The sequence below is a fragment of the Ovis canadensis genome, chromosome 10 (assembly GCF_042477335.2).
Source record: "Ovis canadensis isolate MfBH-ARS-UI-01 breed Bighorn chromosome 10, ARS-UI_OviCan_v2, whole genome shotgun sequence".
Lineage (NCBI taxonomy): Eukaryota > Metazoa > Chordata > Mammalia > Artiodactyla > Bovidae > Ovis > Ovis canadensis.
In genome coordinates, this window is record NC_091254.1 from 21,716,828 (window position 1) to 21,734,974 (window position 18,147).

Below are 18,147 nucleotides of genomic sequence, written 5' to 3' on the forward strand. Positions count from 1 at the left end.
TATTTCTCCTCTAATTTTTATTTCTATAACCTATTATTACTATTCAAAAAAAAAAACCCGACTCTTTTTTTTTTTTTTTTTTTTAAAGGCAAACACCATATATAGTCTTTGGGTGGTTATTAGTGTTTTTTTTTTTTTTTAATAATTCTTGTGGATTTTTCTTTTTCTTTTCTTTCTTTTTTTTCTTTTTTCCTTTTTCCTTCTGCTTCTTTTCTTTAATATAGTATTTTTGAAAATCCAACCTCTACTCTAGATTTTTAATCTTTGCTCTTTGGTTTTTGTTGTCAATTTTGTACATTTAAAAACCCGAACTTCACTACCCAATTTTACCTGAGAGCGAGATTACTGGCTTGACCACTCTCTCCTCCTTTGGACTCTCCTTTTTCTCCATCAGGTAGCCTCTGTCTCTTTTCTCCCCCATCTCTTCTCTGTTCAACTATGTGAATCTCTGTGTGCTCCAGATGGTGGAGAACACCTAAGGAACTGGTTACTGGCAGGATTTGTCTCTCTCCTTCACATTCCTCTCTCTTATCCTCCTGGCCACCTCTGTCTACTTCCTCCCTCTCCTCTTCCTTGTATAACTCTGTAAATACCTCTGAGCGGTCCAGACTATAGAGCGCACATAAGGAAGTAACTACTGGCTAGCTTGCTTTCTCCTCTTTTGATCTCACCGCATCTCATTTCAGTCACCTCTAACTATCCCCTCCCTTTTCTCTTCTCCTTGTAACTCAGTGAACCTCTCTGAGTGTCCCTCAATGTGGAGAAACCTTTCATCTTTAACCTAGATGTTTTATCATTGGTGCTGTATAGATGGAGAAGTCTAGAGGCTACTGTAAAAATAAAACTGAAAACCAGAAGAAGGAGGCTTAAGTCCAAAGCCTGAAAACATCAGAGAACTCCTGAATTCAGGGAACATTAAGCAATAGGAGCTCATCAAATGCCTTCATACCTACACTGAAACCAAGCTCCACCAAAGGACCAACAAGTTCCAGAACAAGACATACCATGCAAATTCTCCAGCAACACAGGAACACACCGCTGAGCTTCAATATACAGGCAGCTCAAAGTTACTCCAAAACCTTTGACATCTCATAACCCATTAGTGGTCACTCCACTGCACTCCAGAGAGAAGAAACCCAGCTCCACCCACCAGAATTACAGCTCAAGACTCCATAACTGGGAAACCTAGACAAGCCACTGATACAACCCCACCCACAGTGAGGAAGCTCCATAATAAGGAGAACTCCACAAATTACCAGAATATAAAAAGGCCACCCCAAACGCAGCAATATAATCAAGATGAAGAGACAGAGGAATACTCAGCAGGTAAAGAAACAGGAGAGTTGCCCACCAAACGAAACAAAAGAGGAAGAGGTAGGGAATCTACCAGAGAAAGAATTCCGAATATTGATAGTGAAAATGATCCAAAATCTTGAAATCAAAATGGAATCACAGATAAATAGCCTAGAGACAAGGATTGAGAAGATGCAAGAAAGGTTTAACAAGGACTTAGAAGAAATAAAAAAAGAGTCAAAATATAATGAATAACGCAATAAATGAGATCAGAAACACTCTGGAGGCAACAAATAGCAGAATAACGGAGGCAGAAGATAGGATTAGTGAAATAGAATATAAAATGGTAGAAATAAATGAATCAGAGAGGAAACAAGAAAAACGAATTAAAAGAAATGAGGACAATCTCAGAGACCTCCAGGACAATATGAAACGCTCCAACATCCGAATTATAGGAGTCCCAGAAGAAGAAGACAAAAGAAAGGCCATGAGAAAATCCTTGAGGAGATAATAGTTGAAAACTTCCCTAAAATGGGGAAGGAAATAATCACCCAAGTCCAAGAAACACAGAGAGTTCCAAATAGGATAAGCCCAAGGCGAAACACCCCAAGACACATATTAATCAAATTAACAAAGACCAAACACAAAGAACAAATATTAAAAGCAAGGGAAAAAGAACAAATAACACACAAGGGGATTCCCATAAGAATAACAGCTAATCTTTCAATAGAAACTCTTCAGGCCAGGAGGGAATGGCAAGACATACTGAAAGTGATGAAAGAAAATAACCTACAGCCCAGATTACTGTACCCAGCAAGGATCTCATTCAAATACGAAGGAGAAATCAAAAGCTTTACAGACAAGGAAAAGCTGAGAGATTCATCACCACCAAACCAGCTCTCCAACAAATTCTAAAGGATATTCCCTAGACAGGAAACACGAAAAGGGTGTATAAACCCGAACCCAAAACAATAAAGTAAATGGTAACAGGATCATACTTATCAATAATTACCTTAAACATAAATGGGTTGAATGCCCCAACCAAAAGGCAAAGACTGGCTGAATGGATACAAAAACAAGACCCATCTATAAGCTGCTTACAAGAGACCCACCTCAAAACAAGGGACACATACAGACTGAAAGTGAAGGGCTGGAAAAAGATATACCATGCAAATAGAGACCAAAAGAAAGCAGGAGTGGCAATACTCATATCCGATAAAATAGACTTTATTTTTTTTTTTTTAATTTTTAGTTTTTTATTTTTTAAATTTTAAAATCTTTAATTCTTACATGCATTCCCAAACATGAACCCCCCTCCCACCTCCCTCCCCAGAACATCTTTCTGGGTCATCCCCATGCACCAGCCCCAAGCATGCTGCATCCTGCGTCAGACATAGACTGGCGATTCAATTCACATGATAGTATACATGTTAGAATGGCATTCTCCCAAATCATCCCACCCTCTCCCTCTCCCTCTGAGTCCAAAAGTCCATTATACACATCTGTGTCTCTTTCCCTGTCTTGCATACAGGGTCATCATTGCCATCTTCCTAAATTCCATATATATGTGTTAGTATACTCTATTGGTGTTTTTCTTTCTGGCTTACTTCACTCTGTATAATCGGCTCCAGTTTCATCCATCTCATCAGAACTGATTCAAATGAATTCTTCTTAACGGCTGAGTAATACTCCATTGTGTATATGTACCACAGCTTTCTTATCCATTCATCTGCTGATGGACATCTAGGTTGTTTCCATGTCCTGGCTATTATAAACAGTGCTGCGATGAACATTGGGGTACATGTGTCTCTTTCAATTCTGGTTTCCTCGGTGTGTATGCCCAGAAGTGGGATTGCTGGGTCATAAGGTAGTTCTATTTGCAATTTAAAACAAAGGCTGTGAAAAGAGATAAAGAAGGCCACTACATAATGATCAAAGGATCGATCCAAGAAGAAGATATAATAATTATAAACACATATGAACCCAATATAGGAGCACCGCAATATGTAAGACAAATGCTAACAAGCATGAAAGGGAAAATCAACAATAACACAATAATAGTGGGAGACTTTAATACCCCACTCACACCTATGGACAGATCAACTAAACAGAAAATCGACAAAGAAACACAAACTTTAAATGATACATTAGACCAGTTAGACCTAATTGATATCCATAGGACATTTCACCCGAAAACAATGAATTTCACCTTTTTCTCAAGCGCTCATGGAACATTCTCCAGGATAGATCACATCCTGGGCCATAAATCTAAACTTGATAAATTCAAAAAAATTGAAATCATTCCAAGTATCTTTTCTGACCACAATGTATTAACATTAGATCTCAATTACAGGAGAAAAACTATTAAAAATTCCAACATATGGAGGATGAACAACACACTTCTGAATAACCAACAAATCACAGAAGAAATCAAAAAAGAAATCAAAATATGCATAGAAACTAATGAAAATGAAAACACAACAACCCAAAACCTGTGGGACACTATAAAAGCAGTGCTAAGAGGAAAGTTCATAGCAATACAGGCATACCTCAAGAAACAAGAAAAAAGTCAAATAAATAACCTAACTCTACAACTAAAGCAACTAGAAAAGGAAGAATTGGAGAACCCCAGAGTTAGTAGAAGGAAAGAACCCTTAAAAATTAAGGCAGAAATAAATGCAAAAGAAACAAAAGAGACCATAGCAAAAATCAACAAAGCCAAAAACTGGTTCTTTGAAAGGATGAATAAAATTGACAAACCATTAGCCAGACTCATCAAGAAACAAAGGGAGAAAAATCAAATCAATAAAATTAGAAATGAAAATGGAGAGATCACAACAGACAACACATAAATACAAAGAATCATAAGAGACTACTATCAGCAGTTATATGCCAATAAAATGGACAACGTGGAAGAAATGGACAAATTCTTAGAAAAGTACAATTTTCCAAAACTGAACCAGGAAGAAATAGAAAATCTTAACTGACCCATCACAAGCATGGAAATTGAAACTGTAATCAGAAATCTTCCAGCAAACAAAAGCCCAGGTCCAGATGGCTTCACAGCTGAATTCTACCAAAAATTTCGAGAAGAGCTAACACCTATCCTACTGAAACTCTTCCAGAAAATTGCAGAGGAAGGTAAACTTCCAAACTCATTCTATGAGGCCACCATCACCCTAATACCAAAACCTGTCAAAGATACTACAAAAAAAGAAAACTACAGGCCAATATCACTGATGAACATAGATGCAACAATCCTCAACAAAATTCTAGCAATCAGAATCCAACAACACATTTAAAAGATCATACACCATGACCAAGTGGGCTTTATCCCAGGGATGCAAGGATTCTTCAATATCCACAAATAAATCAATGTAATTCACCACATTAACAAATTGAAAAATAGAAACCATATGATTATCTCAATAGATGCAGAGAAGGCCTTTGACAAAATTCAACATCCATTTATGATAAAAACTCTCCAGAAAGCAGTAATAGAAGGAACATACCTCAACATAATAAAAGCTATATATGACAAACACAGAGCAAACATTATCCTCAATGGTGAAAAACTGAAAGCATTTCCCCTAAAGTCAGGAACAAGACAAGGGTGCCCACTTTCACCACTACTATTCAACATAGTTCTGGAAGTTTTGGCTACAGCAATCAGAGCAGAAAAAGAAATAAAAGGTATCCAAATTGGAAAAGAAGAAGTAAAACTCTTACTGTTTGCAGATGACATGATCCTCTACATGGAAAACCCTAAAGACTCCACCAGAAAATTACTAGAGATCATCAATGAATATAGTAAAGTTGCAGGATATAAAATCAACACACAGAAATCCCTTGCATTCCTATACACTAATAATGAGAAAGTAGAAAAAGAAATTAAGGAAACAATTCCATTCACCATTGCAACGAAAAGAATAAAATACTTAAGAATATATCTACCTAAAGAAACTAAAGACCTATATATAGAAAACTATAAAACACTGATGAAAGAAATCAAAGAGGACACTAATAGATGGAGAAATATACCATGTTCATGGATCAGAAGAATCAATATAGTGAAAATGAGTATACTACCCAAAGCAATTTACACATTCAATGCAATTCCTATCAAGCTACCAGCCATATTTTTCACAGAACTCGAACAAATAATTTCAAGATTTGTATGGAAATACAAAAAACCTCGAATAGCCAAAGCAATCTTGAGAAAGAAGAATGGAGCTGGAGGAATCAACTTGCCTGACTTCAGGCTCTACTACAAAGCCACAGTCATCAAGACAGTATGGTACTGGCACAAAGACAGACATATAGATCAATGGAACAAAATAGAAAGCCCAGAGATAAATCCACACACCTATGGACACCTTATCTTTGACAGTAGAGGCAAGAATATACAATGGAGTAAAGACAATCTCTTTAACAAGTGGTGCTGGGAAAACTGGTCAACCACTTGTAAAAGAATGAAACTAGATCACTTTCTAACACCGCACACAAAAATAAACTCAAAATGGATTAAATATCTAAATGTAAGATCAGAAACTGTAAAACTCCTAGAGGAGAATATAGGCAAAACACTCTCCGACATAAATCACAGCAGGATCCTCTATGATCCACCTTCCAGAATACTGGAAATAAAAGCAAAAATAAACAAATGGGATCTAATTAAAATTAAAAGTTTCTGCACAACTAAGGAAAATATAAGCAAGGTGAAAAGACAGCCTTCTGAATGGGAGAAAATAATATCAAATGAAGCAACTGACAAACAACTAAGCTCAAAAATATACAACCAACTTATGCAGCTCAATTCCAGAAAAATAAACGACCCAATCAAAACTTGGGCCAAAGAACTAAAAAGACATTTCTCCAAAGTAGACATACACATGAAAAGATGCTCAACATCACTCATTATTAGAGAAATGCAAATCAAAACCACAATGAGGTACCACTTCACGCCAGTCAGAATGGCTGTGATCCAAAAATCTGCAAGCAATAAATGCTGGAGAGGGTGTGGAGAAAAGGGAATCCTCCTACACTGTTGGTGGGAATGCAAACTAGTACAGCCACTATGGAGAACAGTGTGGAGATTCCTTAAAAAATTGCAAATAGAACTACCTTATGACTCAGCAATCCCACATCTGGGCATACACACCGAGGAAACCAGAATGGAAAGAGACACATGTACCCCAATGTTCATGACAGCACTGTTTATAATAGCAGGACATGGAAGCAACCTAGATGTCCATCAGCAGGTGAATGGATAAGAAAGCTGTGGTACATATACACAATGGAGTATTACTCAGCCGTTAAAAAGAATTCATTTGAATCAGTTCTGATGAGATGGATGAAACTGGAGCCAATTATACAGAGTGAAGTAAGCCAGAAAGAAAAACACCAATACAGTATACTAACACATATATGTGGAATTTAAAAAGATGGCAATGACGACCCTGTATGCAAAACAGCAAAAAAGACACAGATGTGTATAATGGACTTTTGGACTCAGAGGGAGAGGGAGAGGGTGGGATGATTTGGGAGAATGGCATTCTAACATGTGTACTATCATGTAAGAATCAAATCGCCAGTCTATGTCTGATGCAGGATACAGTATGCTTGGGGTTGGTGCACCGTGATGACCCAGAGAGATGTTATGGGGAGGGAGGTGGGAGGGGGGTTCATGTTTGGGAACTCATGTACACCCGTGGTGGAGTCATGTCAATGTATGGCAAAACTAATACAATATTGTTAAGTAAAATAAAGTAAAAATAAAAATTTAAACTAAAACACAGTTTATGTTATCATAATGTAAAATGCATAATAAACCAATTTGAAGCTGAAAGCAAAACAGTGAAAAAGTATCACAAATTAAAAGTTACTTAAAAAGATAGCTAAAATACATTGAAAACTTTCAACTCATATAATGGAAACACTTGAAGAAGTTTAAGTTTGCAACAGCTTTATGTTGCAGAGCTGTGGGAAATTTCTCTAGGTCATCAGCACTAATAAACAATATTAATCAACCATACTAAAGAAAAGATTGAATCTTCTTTCTCTTCTCTCTGTGAAATATCTTTTTCCATTTTTTTTTAATTCTGTAGAAAAAAGTAAAAAAAAAATTGCAAAGTTATAATTAAAATTATAATTTTTTCAGAAAGTTAATATCTCTTGCTATGGCTCTGATTGTGCTGGTGATAATATAATCCTTTCATAACGTGTCAGTTCACTGTCACCAGTCACTCAGTCGTGCCCAACTCTTTGCGACCCTATGAATCACAGTACCCCAGGCCTCCCTGTCTATCACCAAATCCGGAGTTCACTCAAACTCACGTTCATCGAGTCCATGATGCCATCCTCTGTTGTCCCCTTCTCCTCCTGCCCCCAATCCCTCCCAGCAACAGAGTCTTTTCCAATGAGTCAACTCTTCCCATGAGGTGGCCAAAGTACTGGAGTTTCAGCTTTAGCATCATTCCTTCCAAAGGACATTCAGGGCTGATTTCGTTTAGAATGGACTGGTTGGATCTCCTTTCAGTCCAAGAGACTCTCAAGACTCTTCTCCAACACCACAGTTCAAAAGCATCAATTCTTCGGTGCTCAGCCTTCTTCACAGTCCAACTCGCATCCACACATGACCACTGGAAAAACCATAGCCTTGACTGCTGCTACTGCTAAGTTGCTTCAGTGGTGTCCAACTCTGTGCGACCCCATAGATGACATCCCACCAGGCTCCCCCGTCCCTGGGATTCTCCAGGCAAGAACACTGGATTGGGTTGCCATTTCCATCCCCAATGCATGAAAGTGCAAAGTGAAAGTGAAGTCGCTCAGTCGTGTCTGACTCTTAGCGACCCCATGGACTGCAACCTACCAGGCTCCTCCACGCATGTGATTTTCCAGGCAAGAGTACTGGAGTGGGTAGCTGTTCCCTTCTCCAGGGTATCTTCCCAAACCAGCGATTGAACCCCGGTCTCCTGCATTGAAGGCGGATTCTTTACCAGCTGAGCCACCAGGGAAGCCCAAGAATACTGCCTTGAATAGTTTGTTGTAATTTTTATCATATAAAATACTTTCATATATGATTCATAATTTTGTGGATTATGAAATTGGATATGATCAGAGTCCTACAAAATTTGGATACTGTTTTGTTAGATCATTTCATAGAGTTTCACCTTTCACTAATTCTTGTAACATGTAACAAAAACCATGTAGCATACATGTGTGAAGCACTGATAGGCACTTTCCCTGCTTCTGCAAGTAATAGGATATTGCCCAATGATGACTCCAAAGTCACTCAATTTTCAAAGGCCCATATCAAAGTGATTCTTTGTTTGGAAATTGCCATCAGTCTGATAGTGCTGTGATACACAAAATGGGAAGATGTTTAGCAAATTTAAAAGATCCTATAACATGAGAAGCCCTGGTGATTTGAAATTGCTGTCAGAGACCCAAAAACTACTTGAGTTGCCTCTCAGGGATGATTGATTTGGTTTTTACAATATCATCTTAAGAAAACACTTGCAGAAGACAAGATGGCCAAATTGCAAAGGATATTAATGCCATTCCAATCAGGGACACATGGCAGACACTCCTTTCCCCACTGAAGTCACCCTGATTGTGCTTTTAGTAGCATTGTGAGTGTTTGTTCAGTTTTGCCTGACTTTTTGTGATCACATAGACTGTAGCTTTCCAGGCTTTTCTGTCCATGGATGTTTTGAGGCAAGAATACTGAATTGGGTTGCCATTTTATATTCCAGGGGAATCTTCCCAACCCAGTGATCAAACCCATATCTCTTGCATCTCCTAAACTGGCAGGCCAGTTCTTTACCACTAGTTCCACCTGGGAAGCCTAATGTCATTGTCTGATCAGTTGCCCTCTGCAAGCTGGAGGTATTGTGCTTTCAGGATTGGAATCAAGTTGGGAGCAAGAAGAGGAAGGTGTGAGAGAAATAGATTTGAAGAGTGATGAAGTGTTTGTTCATCTTGAACACCAAATCACTGAAGACCTGACTCGATCAATCATGTGCTAAGTGCAGGGGTGAGATTAAAATCAAATATGAAATTGAATCATTAGAATTCAAAATATTTTTTAATAACAGAAAGTGACAGAAAATATATAGAACTGTCCTGAGTTATCATTTTACTCAATATTCTTTGAAAGAAAGTAGATACTTGAACAATGGAATTGAGTGGGTGGATTTTAGGGAAAAAATAAAAACATTGAATTTTTAATTCAATATATTAAGAGTAACAATGAGTACTTAATGCAAATATTAAGATATTTTAGGAATCATATTTAGTTGTAGATTCAGATTTCTACTCTTTGTATATTTAAAAAACAAGAGAGTAAGTCTGCTTCAAAATGTTATTCAATAAATGGTTGAGCATTAAATATTTTGGTAAAAATACTGATAAAATACTGTGATATTTTAGGAGAGGAAAATGCTTCTTTATGGCTATGGTTATTAGAAAAATATCTGTGGACAATGACTTTGAAATCTTACTGAATTTTAAATTTCTGGAGAAATATGAAAGGATATAACAAATTGGAAAGAGATTTCAAATAGCAGATGCTGTTTGGGTGGGAGGTTAATGTTTATAAAGGATATATATATATATATATAAATTTACTCAAGATGATTTTATGATAGTATTTCTTTGCAGCATAAATGATAGAATTAAAGATATATATGCATATATCAATGAAAGAAGAAATGACAGCCCAATCCAGTATTTTTGCCTGGAGAATCCCATGGACAGAGGAGTCTGGCAGGCTACAGTCCATGGGGTTGCAAAGAGTTGGACACAATGGAAGTGACTTAGCACACATGCATGCATATAACAAACAGTTAATGCATTTTAATGCTTATGGTTTGTTATTGGACCATAGGAAAAGAAATCCAGAAAGTTAAAGTAGTAGTTATTTTGCTTATACATTCTTTTCATTGTTATTTAATTCATAAAGCAACAATATCTTGATTAAAAGCATTTTTTAATGTTACTATGGAACATATAGCTTTGCTATCAAAGTTTAAAAGGGAGCATGATATAAGATGAGGACTAGACAGATGATTCATAGAAGAAAACAATATCAGCAAAGTTTCATCTGCTAGAAATATTTAAATCATTCTATTGGTTAAAATGTTGACTGCATTGCTCCCCATTAAATAGGTAACACAAAAGACTTATTGTGCCATTTCTACTTACTTCCTAAATGTGATCATGGAAGTGTACTTAAAAGAATCTTTGGGAAAAAACAGCAAGAATTCTCAATTATTTTCTAAACATATGCATAAGAAACTTCTCCAGGGTAGAAATAAACTGAGCAAAACCCATTCTCCTTGAAACCAATTGTTAGCTGGAAACAGAGAGTAATTTCCTATAACAAAAACACTGTTGTAACAGACACAACAAAGAAAAATGGTCATCTTACTACACTTACTTTTGTTGATTTAAAAGTGTTTGACAAACATCTTGAACATATTGGAATTTGATTCATATGTAAATTATTTCAATATGAAAAATAAATTTTCTTTTCACCATGAGTATTTTAAAGAGACCTTATGAGATGTTAGAATGTTATAAAATACATTTTATTCTCTCCTTATGACACTTGAAAGCTTCATATTTTCAAAGATTGTTTCTTTATTTCAGAATATATGTTTGAAAAATGTAAAGATCATGTTTCTATAATTCACTTTTATTAGCTCATAGTAGAACAGAAATGTATGTTAAAATACAAAACCAATTATGTAGGCTGTTTATTTTATACCAGTGCATCTGCATGTAAAATAGGATAAAATTACCAATCAGACTAACATTTGTTTATGTTATACTATAGATACATATATATCTTCTCTTTTGAAAAGTTAGGTTAGTATACATATATTCATGGGTGTGTGTCTAGATTTTATTTTAAGAATAGAATTTATTGTTCTTAAAAATTGTTTATTCATACAGTTACTGTAATTTCCCTGATAGAACTTGAGTTGACAAAGTTTGAATACAACATAGGGTAGAATGGAGTTACTTTTGCATTTAGAGATAACAAATAATACATTTACATCAGTGTTAACCAAAATAAGGTAAAGTATTTCATGCCTACCAGAAATCAAAATTTATGTTTCAGAAATTATATTTCAAAGTGAAACTTTTTCAAAAGCAATCATGTTTTGAAAAGTACACAATTGAATAGTGCAAAACTGTGGAAGTTTGCATATATATGTGTAAGTGCGTGTGTGCTATTGTTTCACTCATGTTCAGCTGTTCAAGTCCCTATGTTCTAGACCCCATCGGGCTCCTCTGTCCTTGGGATTCTCCAAGCAAGAATACTGGAGTGGGCTACCACTTCCTTCTCGAACCCACAATGCATCTCCTGCATTTGCAGGCAGGTTCTTTATCAATTAGTGCCTCCTGGGAATCCCATATATGCATATGTATATATCTATCTTTTACATATGTGTAATTTTTGCTGAATGCTTTACTACTGTTTGAATTGTATGTATTTTCAAGTTTTTTATGAAAAAAAGTTTAGGCCTTAGAAAGATACTCAACCCCAAACTGCTGAAAATACTAATCTATGTGTTTGAAAATTACTTTACATATATTCTGTATTTAAATAGTATACAATACTACAAAATATAGGAAGGCACATATTTCAGAAGTATATTTTCCTCAATGAACACTTTATTGTAACTAGCACTGAAGATCAAGAAGCAGAACATTACAAGCACCACAGAAGCCATGATGCCCTCTCCAAGGATAAACAATATAGTGACTGTTAAAATAATTATAATTACTATGCTCTCTTTCTAAATTTCACCAAAATGAGATCATATAGTATGTTGTTCTTATTATCTAGCCATTTTAGCTCAAGTTTATTTTTTGTGAGAGTCATTATATTATCATGTGAAGCAACAGATTGTTATTCTCATCATTTTATGGTATTCCAGGGGAACCAATATTTAACAACTTATCCTTCACTCTGCTGCTGCTGCTGCTGCTGCTAAGTCGCTTCAGTCATGTTCAACTCTGTGCGACCCCATAGATGGCAGCCCACCAGGCACCCCCATCCCTGGGATTCTCCAGGCAAGAACACTGGAGTGGATTGCCATTTCCTTCTCCAATGCATGAAAGTGAAATGTGAGAGTGAAGTCACTCAGTCGTGTGTGAGTCTTAGTGACCCCATGGACTGCAGCCCACCAGGCTCCTCTGTCCATGGGATTTTCCTTTACTCTACTGTTAATAATCAGAATGTTTCTAGGATGAGGCTATTACAAATATTGCTATAATAATAATTCTGGTATATATATTTTAGTGAATTTGTACATAAAATTCTACCTAGCATATGTGGAAGAAAGAAATTTCTGAAACAAAAATATAAATATTTTATGATTTAGCAGGCCTAGCCAAGAAACTTTCCAAAATAGTTATACCAGTTTTCATTTCCCTGATGAATGAATTGAATCAATGACTAGTGAATAATGAACTAGATATTCTAAAGCTATACATCCTGCAGTCTGAAGAGAAGTGAGCCTTAGGAAGCATCACTATGAAAAAAGTTAGTGGAGGTGATGGAACTCCTGTTGAGCTACTTCAAATCCTACAACATGATGCTGTTAAATTGCTGCACTCAATATACCAGCAAAATATGGAAAACTCAGCAGTGGTCACAGGACTGGTAAAGGTTAGTTTTCATTCTAGTCCCAAAGAAAGGCAATTCTGAAGAATGCTCAAACTACTGCACAATTGCACTCAGCTCACACCAGCAAAGTAATACTCAAAAATATCTATGCCAGGCTTCAAGGTTATGTGAACCATGATCCAGATGTTGAAGTTGGATTTAGAAAAACAAAGGAACTGAAGATCAAATTGCCACATACGTTGGATCATCTAAAAACCAAGAGAGTACCAGAAAAGTATCTACTTCTGCTTTATTGACTATGCCAAAGCCTTTGACTGTGGATCACAAGAAACTGTGGAAAATTCTGAAAGAGATGGGAATACCAGACCACCTGACCTGCCTCCTGAGAAACCTGTGTGCTGGTCAAGAAGCAACAGTTAGAACCAGACATGGAACAACAGACTGGTTCCAAATTGGGAAAGGAGTACATCAAGGTTGTATATTGTCATCCTGCTTATTTAACTTATATGCAGAGTACATCATGTGAAATACCAGGCTGGATGAAGCACAAACTGGAATCAAGGTTGCTGGAAGAAATATCAATAGCCTCAGATACACAGATGACATCACCCTTATAGCAGAAAGTGAAGAAGAACTAAAGGGCCTCTTGATGAAAGTGAAAGAGAAGAGTGAAAAATTTGGCTTAAAACTCAACATTCAAAAAATGAAGATCATGGCATCCGGTCTGAACACTTCATGGCAAATAGATGAGGAAACAATGTAAACAGTGACAGACTTTATTTTCATGGGCTCTGTAATCACTGCAGATGATGATTGCAGTCATGAAATTAAAAGATGCTTGCCCCTCAGAAGAAAAGCTATGAACAACCTAGACAGCATACTAAAAAGTAGAAACATTACTGACAAAGATCTATTTAGTCAAAGCTATGGTTTTTCCAGTAGTCATGTATGGATGTGAGAGTTGGACTATAAAGAAAGTTGAGCATCAGAGAATTGATGCTTTTTGAACTGTGATGTTGGAGAAGACTCTTGAGAGTCCCTTGGACTGCAAGGAGATCAAACCAGTCCATCCTAAATGAAATCAGTCCTGAATATTCATTGGAAAGACTGATGCTGAAGCAGAAACTCCAATACTTTGACCACCTGATGTGAAGAACTGACTCATTGGGAAAGACCCTGATACTGGGAAAGATTGAAAGCAGAGGAGAAGGGTTGACAGAGGATGAAATGGCTGGATGGCATCACCAACTGGATGGGCGTAAGTCTGAGCAAGCTCTGGGACTTAATGTTGAACAGGGAAGCCTGGTGTGCTGCAGTCCATGGTGTCACAAAGAATCAAACAGGATTGAGCTATTGAACTGACTGACTGATTAATAAACTTGAACTTCTTAATATGTTCTTTAATGATTTTGATGCCCTTATCCTAAAATTTCATGTTTTACTCATTCTTATTGTATTATCAATTATTTTGTCATTAGTTTGTAAAGTAATCTTTTAAAAATCAGGACATAGTCTTTTTTCACATCAGATAGAGATGTCCTATGTTCTCTCTGACTTGAGGTTTAACCTCTCATTCTATAATGGTGTCTTTTAATGGAGACTGGTTTCTGTCTATACATCTATTTATCTGACTTGTCAAATTACACAAAAATCTTTGCTAATAACACACACACATTGCACACACACAGAGATGTATATTCTTCTATATGTTCAAACCTTTTAAAATTTCCCCAGTAATGATTTAAGGCTATTGTTTTTATTTTTAGGTATGTGATTTTTTGATGTTTTTAAAATGGTTGTCAGTTAACACTTGCTCATTCCTTGTACACACACGTTTATTTGATTGTTTTTCAATATCTAACAGTTTATCAAGATATAATTTATAGAAAATAAGCTGTGGACTTTTAAGATAGAAATTTCAAGATGTCAACTCATAAATATTCATAAACTCATCAGAATCGCAGAATTGATGTTTATTATCCACAAAACGTTATATTCTTTTGTAAATCATTGTTCCCATTTCTTTATCATGAACTCAGTCAAACACTGATTGCATTCTATCACAAAGAATTAGGTTGCATGTTCTATATTTTTATATAAATAATATCAAATAAGTGATTTTTGTCTGAGTTCTTTCACTTAGCTTATTTATTTGGAGATTCATCCATGTTGTCACATGTGTCAGTTGATCATGACTCTTAATTGCTAGATATCATTTAGTAATATGGCGTTGAATATTATTATATGTATTTACATAACTTTTTAGCCATCCATCTATCTCTGAATATATGGGTCATTTTCATATTTGACTATTATGAAATAAAGCTGCTTCAAAATTTTTACTCAGGAGTTTTATAAAATATGATTTTATTCCTCATAGAATTAGATCAATAAGATCAATTAGAACAAAAGCAGTAGCTAGGGTTTAAGTAGTTCTTTCTGTTCTAAATATATATATATATATATGTATATATATTACTTTTTAGTATATTGATACTGTGAATTGCAATGATTATCAAATTTACATACATATTTCCCCAAAATGCATTTCTATTTACAGTATATATGTCAAGCCAGAAAGCCAGAAATCTGCTATATATTTTTATTACCTATTAATTTTATATCATATTACTGCATACAATCGGTTATCACGTTCTAAGAATGAGGAAGTATATTTAACTTTGCTTTGACTACAAACAATAAATGTTCACATTCAGTTATTTTGAAAATAATTTACAAAGAAAAAATATAGAGTGATTTTATGTCTAGACTTAAGACATGTGACTTCAATGAAATAACTTCTCTTTTTCTTATTCATATTTTCACTAATTATGATCTCATAGGCCATATAATTTTGAGCTTGATTTTTATTATTTAACATACACGATTTTTAAAAATTCCACAAAACAACTATTTACTTACCTCTCCTGAATTGAACATTTAAGTAGTTTCCACTTATTTTGCTATTATAAATAATGTTTTATTGAATTTCTTTGTGCAAGACACTTCCCTTTCATTTGCAGTTATTTCTATATGATTGATTTCTAGAAGTGGAATAAATGTCAATGAACATGAATAATTTGAAGACTCTTCCTACCTATTACCAACTTGTTTCCCAAAAGAGATGAAATAATTTATACCATCTCCAGCAGTGTCCATTTCCCTTTAGTCTGGATAGTATTGACCACTCTCTTTTTAAACAGAGTAAAACACATGAAAAATAAAATCTATGTTACATTGATATATATGTTACATTAATTCTTTTAAACAGTTTCTCCAATCAATCCACTCTTCTTTATTATTGTAACTGGCTTGGATTTTACCCTTATGTGTCACCTATTATGAAGCATTTCCCTCTTAAACAGTGTTTCTGCCTTTGTTCTAATCTCCCTTCATTCTTCTGTCAACACTGTTAAAAATGAACTTCTAAAACTCTAATTTAGTTCTGTACCTCTCATGTGTATAACATAATCTCCCACTAACTCTGTATGCACAGTAAGTGCACAATAGAATCTCAATCACATGGCAGAGAATTTAGAAGAGTACTTATCTCAGTGGCTTCCCTGGTGTCTCAGATGGTAGAGTCTGCCTACAATACTAGAGACCCTGGTTCAATACCAGGGTTGGGAAGACCTCCAAGAGAGAGGAATGGCTACTCATTCCAGTAGTCTTTCCTGGAGAATTCCATGGTCAGAGGAACCTGCTAGGCCACAATCCACAGGTCACGAAGAGTCAGACATGATTGGGCTGAGCAACTAACACTTTCACTTATCTCAATCAAAATATGTTTCTGCCCTTGAGCTACAGCAAAATGCTACCTCAAATTTCTATCTATATCCCCAGTCCTTGCATCTTTGATTTTAAGCTCTATAAGGACAGGGATTGAGAACAGGGATATGTCTGTCTTAATTTGTTCACATATCCCTAGTTCTAGGCTTAGTGCATGACACGGACACAGCATGATGATACAAGCAATTATGAGTATCTTCAATATGCTTTGCTTACTATTTCATTCATTCTGACAGATTTCTAAAACAAATATTAATAATATAGTCACAGTAATTTACTGATATGCAGATACATTTCTTGGTATATTATGCTCTGTCATTCCCCTTTTCTCCAAATATGATGTAGTCTATTCTATATTTAACTAAATAATCATTTTTGACAATGAAGACTTAACATGAATGAATTTTCCTCTGTAAATTTTTTAAGAACCTCTATATTGGCAACTGTCTAGAGTCCTTCTCTCTCCATATGTTGGTCAGTTTCTTACCCTTACTGAGATTTCCCTGAGTAAATAAGGACTTTTTCTTATACATCTATGAATCAATTGCTATTGTGACATTATCTGCCCCATTAAGCAAAAGAATGAAAAAGAATCAATTACTTCAAGTGTTTTGTGAGGAGAGTGACTAATAGGCATAAAATATAAGTGATGCGCCCTGTAGGACCAAATACTGGAGTGATTTCTTACTAGATAAATGCCTTAACAGAAAACAGTATACTTTGGATGAACCATGGGGCATAGTTCATATTTTTTTTTAATAGTATAAAGTTCTGATACAGAGACTGTGTTTGTTTACTTCACAAGATTCTGGTGAATAAGACCATGTGGCAGATTATTAGTTCATAATACTAATTTAAAATTCCATGTTGTATCACCAATAGCTGGAAATCCAATGTTTTGTGTTAGTATGAGCACCTGTTATTTAAGTCATGAACGCTAATATTAATCATATAGCTAATCTTTATATAACTGAGCTTTCAATTATTACAGAACTTCAATTAAAATTGAATTGCTAACAAAAGTTATTCCATTACTACATCTTTACCTGACTCCACTAGCATCATGCTTATGGTCTTGACCTGATACTGTAGGTCATTTCTGATGTTAGTCCTTTTATCGGGTTTTAATTACTCTTATTGTTAGCAATTTGAATTATTCCTCTGAAATTGCTGCCTCTGGTCACACTATATATGCAAGCCACCCATATCTCAAGCAAACTCTGTTCTGTAAGATACTTGGTACCATACGGGCATGCTAAATATGGGTGGATAGAGAATTCAACATCAACTCAGTTTTTTATTAGTGTTTCAATTTAAGAACCATGTCTTTGATTGCCAGAACACAGAATAAGTTTAAGTATTTTTATAGGCATTATTTAAGGCTAGTTTAAAGTTTCAGAGATGATACACATAAACCCAAA